Raw genomic sequence first — 6,289 nt, forward strand, 5'->3', positions numbered from 1 at the left:
GAAATAAATTTATAGCCCCAGGGAGGAAATCTGCCAGCCTTAGGTGGCAGATTCAGTCTAGAAGTTTCATCATAGGCTCTGGGATCAGCAGAGTAACAGAAGCTTAGACTGAAGAAGCCCAGCGAGCAAACATTAGGTCAAGTTCCAAGCTGTGAGCTGTCTGAAAATTCTGAGCACATAGGAGGAGCACCTGAGAGCCTACCCTCAGCTATTCCTGCTGCCTCTTAGAGAAGGACTAAACAGCCAGCCACAAATAACTCCTGGCTGCAGTATACACAAGGGAAAGAAGGCAAGCAAAGACACTCTCAGTGACTATAAAATCTCCCTGCAGTGATTCCTCACCATCCACAGGCAACATGGCCCCTGCCCTCGCAGATACAGCATGAATATTGTATTTCCCTTTGTTTGGGACAGCATATTTGAGCAAATATTGAAACATACCTAGCTGTGTCTACCCCATGCCTTAACACAGGAAAAAATAAGCATAAGCACATCATGAGAATTAAATCTACAAAGCCAGTGAAAACTTGTAAAATTTCCCAAGAGAAATGAAATTTAAAAATTCCACAGAAATGAAAGTCTATGGATGATAGATGGTGAGAACTGTGTCTGTAATGCTCACATCCAGGGAAAGTTGTTTTTATGAGAAAGAAATAAAACGCATGAAGAGCAGTTATCTACCGAAGATGGGCAGAATGACTTGAAAGGTAATCGTGGCTACAGATGGTTACACTGTTTTTACATGTTTTTACACTGGAATTTATGATTTTGTTCAACTTGTAATTGAACAAAAGTAGTAAGACATTGTTCCTACCTGGGAGGAAAAAGGAATCATGAAGAATGTATAACTGATGGGAGTGAGTTGGGATAGTCTGAAACAGGACTCTGTAGGCCTCTCTTCGTCCACATCCAAAACTGTCATGGTGGCTTCTGTCTGACATTTTTTCCTTGAGACTCGGGAGTCTCTGAAATCTTGCAACTTTAGAGAATGGCTTGGTCTGTAAAGTGTGCTTAATTCTGATCAACTCTGACTCTTTGCACAGTAGCAGTTATATGCTCCTTCATCCCAGACCCATGCCAGGTGGCTCAGTACACGAACCAGCAGTGGCTTGCATAATGCCTGCAGCATCGGGTTGGAAAATAAGTACTTTAGGTATGGTAGATCTACTGACTCGTGCTTTCCCTAGATGTGCAGAGAAGTATGTGAGAGACCATTGCTGTGCCCCCTCAGTCGGTCCAGGCCCCTTCTCTCCAGATTAAAGCAATTTACAGGGGACTGGAAGACACAATGCCCTATTTTTTGTAATCTTTCCAGTTTTTTTTTCCTTTCTTGGAAACTAGGCATTAAATATTTAAATATTTTAAAAATGACAAGTTTACAAGGGAAAAAAAATAGAAAGTGATCATTCATTCCCAGGAAAGATTTCAGAAGACTTGAGTTTGCACTTATGGCTAATCTTTAGGACAACCCTCAAATATTGTTGAAGGAGTAATTAACAAAACCCAAAGCAAAAATAAAAATAAAACAAATAGGAAGAAGGAGAACATGATTTCTGGAGTCATAGAATTATTAGATTTAGGGAACCCAGTTTAAAAACAGACAACTTATGCAAAGACACACACACACTCACAGTGAGGAGCACTCAACATAAAAAGTCAATGAGGAGAAAAAGTTCCTGACACAGACTTTATGAGTGATCTACTGGGGGAAGATTGTAGAACAGCTGTTACAACTATGCAAAAAACTAACGGAAGCAGTCAGAAAATAGAAAGGCAAACTGGAGTCTTTGGTAAAATAATAAACTTGAGATGAAAACAACCACCTCAGAGCCAAAAGGTGCAAGAACTGAAATTTTTTAAGTTATAGAATGATTTAAAAGCAGAAAAATCTTTAAACTTGAAGAGAAGATATTGAAAGCACCTAAAATAAACAGGAAGAAATCAAAGGAAAATGAAGACAGCTATCTTCAAGAGGACAATATGTAAGAGCTAGCAAATAAGAAGTTAGAACTAATGGGCCAAACAGTGATTTAATTAATACAGTTTCTGTGTGGTTATTTTGGGAGCCAGGGCAGCCAGGAACGCACTAGCAGCCTCTTACTACAGTTCAAACATGTAAGCAACCCACATGTCTGTCCATATAGAAATAAATGAAACAAACAGCATAATGATATCCCTTCTTTGATTGTTCTGTATGTACAGAAACAACCTGCTGAGTCTGTTCTTGTGTTACTTTATGAGAGGGAGGGGAGGCATGGGAGGAGTTGAATAAGTAAAGAAAATAAAAGAAAATTATTCAATTGTATTTTATTTCAAAAACTAAAAAAAGTGTCAACAAGACCTGACAGATATTCTCTGAATTCTGATAAAGTGATATTTTATTTTTTTAATAAATAAAGCTTGCCTGAAAATCAAACTTCAAAGCTAACCACGCTACTCAGTCATACAGGCCTGGCAGTGGTGGCACACATCTTGAATCCCAGCAGCCATACTAGTTACCCATAGAGGCTGGGTGGTGGTGATGCACGCCTTTCATGCCAGCACTAGAGAGGAATATAAGTTTCCATGAGACAGGAAATTGCTCTCTTCTCAGTCTGAAGATTTTGTAGAGATTAAGAGCTGTCTAGTGGTTGGTTGCTTTACTTCTCTGATCTTTCAGCTTGAATCCTATTATCTGTCTCTGGATTTTTATTGTTCATGCTACGTGATACCCAATAATATTATATAAACTTTAACAGTATATTTATGTTTTCAAAAGCACACAGGACATTTTTTTAGGGTACAACATCTGTTAGGTCACAAATTAAAGTACCTCTCCCAAACACAACACAATAAACATAGAAATAGATAATAAAAGTAAAACTATAAATTTACAAGTTTTGGATGTTAGATTACATGCTCCTAAATTGCCATGTCTCAGAGAATAAATCACAAAGCAAATCAGAAAACAGTTAGAGGTGAATGACCATGAGAAGCCAATACGTCAAAGCCCAGGGACACAGCGGAGCAGCACAAGAGGAAGCCTGTGCCAAGACAGTCACAAGAAAGTAACACAAAGCTAGAAGACTCATGCTTTCTGATCTCAACACTTAATAAAAATAACAATAATCCAAACTGTGTTAGACTGGCATGAAAACAGACATATAGACAATGGACTAATTCCCAGAAATAAGTTTTCTTCTCTTTGATCAAAAGATCTTTTTTAAGAGGTTGCCAAGACTATTCAACGAGAGAAGAACACTCTTTCCAAGGTAGTGCTGGGAAAGAGATCTGTGTGCCCGGGGAACGGCCCTTTGTTCACGGTCAGTACAAATGGATCCAATATCTGACACAACAAAACTCAGTATAACAACCAGGGCAACATTATTTATCAGATTTGGAAAAGACATCTTGGATGTGACACCAATGGCCCCAGCTACAAAATAAACATTAACACTTCGTGATAATTAGAACTTGTATTCATTATAATGTGATAGCAGCTGGGTTAAAATGGCAGCAAAGAGATGGCAGAAGACAATTAAATAATATATTTGGATAAAGTATAAATAATCCAGAATGCACACTGAACCTCTAAAGTCACTCATAGTTTAACAACTGGACTGAATACAGGGAAAGGGGTCCACATAGGCTATTTCCAAAGACAATGCAAAAATTGTTGATAAGCACATAAAAATATACTTCAGCATCACTAATAATAACCATGTGATACCATCTCACGCCCATTAGGACATCTACTGTAAAAACAACAACAAACAGACAGCAAAAGTGGTGAAGATCTGGAGAAACTGCCATCCTGTGTTCTGTAGTATAGCACTTGGACACATTTATTATGCAAAGCAATATGGTAGCTCCTCACCAATTTATAAACAAAATCTCCATTTAGGTCTGCAAGGCATTTCTGTATTTCTACCCGAATAAATAGAAAATAGGTCTTGAGAACACACCCATATACCCATGTTTATAATGTATCATTCTTTATGGTTCAACCCTGTAAGCAAGTCTTGTATCTGTCCACACAGTAATAAATAAAATTCAATGTAGTCATGCAATGGACTAGTTGTCAGCATTTTTAAAAGGAGAGAAATCTTAATATTCTACATCACAGTGCTCAGCCAAATAGTCACCGCTAGGCAGAAGTTCCAAGTATGGATTTGGGGAAGTGAAGTCGTAAAGACAAAATGAAGTGTGCTCATGAGAGCTGAGGCGTAGTAACATGGGAAATTCCTCTTTGATGGGTGGTGGCTGCACACCAGGAGCACACCTAATACCACTGAACAGTTCCCCTAGTCATTTTTTCATTATGTGTATTTTCACACATCAGAAGGATGGACAGTGATAGAATCTCCAGGAAAAAAATTATTATTAATGAATGAAGTCTAATAGTGGACTTGTAAGAGAAAAAAGACAGAGCAGGCAGTAAGCTATGTGAAAGAACTGGTGACATAATTTCTGGGGGTCACAGGAGTATTTGATTAGCATTCCATTGGCAAGACCAGCCTTCTGTGGAAATTAGTGGAAGCAATTGATTTATTTATCTCCACAGGAATCAGACAGCCTGTTCTGATTTTCAGTGGATTCTGCCTTTTCTGTTTGGGATTCAGTCAAGGAGGTTTCCAGTGCAAGGAGGAGATTCTTCAACTGGGCTAGAATTGGGCTGAGCTCCAGCGCTGCCTAGAATGGGGAGGAGATGGCACCTAGCAGGCAACTCCGAAGATGCCCTGGAAGTCATTGTCTGATAATAACTCAAGTTCCCATTACGGTCTATGCAACAATGCGGAAGCCACCTGCATAACGCAGCAAGGAAAAACATCCCAAATAGCATCGTTAAGTCTTCTCTATCAGTGGTTGACTGGGTCAAGGGTCTGAGCCAGTGTTGTGGGATAATCTTTTTGTATACTGTAAAGATGTATCTCTGACTAAGGCACCTTGGGATTGATTTAATAAGAGCTGAATGGGCCAATAGTTAGGCAGGAGAAAATGGACATGCTCAGAGGTGAGGGGCTGATATGGAGGGTCTGGGAGGTGAGCAGGACTGGGGTGCATGATGTGGCATTTCCAAAGAAACAATACATAATTACATTAAAAAATAAGAGAATAATTACATTTCTGTTCTTAAGAAAACAGCATCTGGACTGTGGGATGTTGAGGCTTCAGAGGTTGCAATTATGAGGAGAAGTGGTTTGTCCCAGTTGAGAGGACAAAGAGAAACGACTGTGATAATTAGATGCTTAAAGATAGGGTCGTCAGGAACAGAGAAGAGCCCTTTTAAAAAATGGTACCCACGGCTTGATGGTTCAGGTGTGTACCTTATCTTTGGGGATTCACAAGAAACAGCTCGGAGAGCAGGCTCTCAGGCACAGGACAACTCTGCTGTCACAGCTGTCCCTTAGAGGACACCAAGAAGCTAGTTTTAACTAAACTCAGTACCTACTATCTTCAGCAGGGTGAACATGACTGCTGAGCTAAATTTGAAACAATAGGGAGAAGGATGCCAAGAGGAAGTCCTTTCTCCCTTTTCCACCTGGTAGCTTCCTTCCATTGCCTTCTAGCGGTTAAGCTCTTGTGAATCCCTGACGAGAGGAAAATAAGGTCAGGAGACACATAGTCTTGGAGTCAAAGCTGGTAAGAAAAGTGATATGATCCTGGGAGACATCAGCAAAAGCTCTCTGTCAGCCCACAACTGTCAGGAGTATCTGAAAATAATTGAACTCTCAGCCTGCACCTATGAGTGAGAAGGACTTGGAACCAAAGAAGAAGAGGCTTGGGATAAAACCTGTGAGGTGGAGAGGCAGGCATTACCCTAATGTTCCCTCCCGGTTTTCTGAGGCTGAGAGAGCCTCTCCTTCCCATACCACGCTTGCCTAGCTTTGTAGCTGTTGTGCCATTCTTGGTAACCCCTACGTCCTTTCCTGCTCTGAGTCTTCAGGGAACCCCATGAGTTCTGACTTCTTACTATTAACCCTGGAAATTTTTATGGTGCAAAAAAAGGTGTTTATTCTGTATGCTTGCACTCTGACCTTCAAATGATACTTGTCTCCAACAATAAAAGGGTAAATAGTAGCCCATGTTTGTATTACCCAATCCCACATAACTTACATCATAGAGAACGCTATTCATCTACCTGTCTATCAGTCCAAAGATTCACTCAACGATGACTAGTTACATTGAGATGATTCTTAATGCTAGTCGTAGCAGTGAGAAAACAGACTGTTGGTCTGCCCTGTGTGTTTCTACTTCAGTGGGAGGATGCAGCAGAGGCAGACAATATACAAGCCAGGGCAACATAGAA

General features: G+C 40.1%; 1 pseudogene; it reads left to right on the forward strand.

Annotated features, from left to right (window-relative positions):
• The first annotated feature begins 2,967 nt into the window (after positions 1-2,967).
• On the forward strand, positions 2,968-4,819 carry LOC119809293 (annotated as a pseudogene).
• The last annotated feature ends 1,470 nt before the right edge of the window (positions 4,820-6,289 follow it).

This window comes from Arvicola amphibius, chromosome 3 (assembly GCF_903992535.2).
Source record: "Arvicola amphibius chromosome 3, mArvAmp1.2, whole genome shotgun sequence".
Taxonomy (NCBI): Eukaryota; Metazoa; Chordata; class Mammalia; order Rodentia; family Cricetidae; genus Arvicola; species Arvicola amphibius.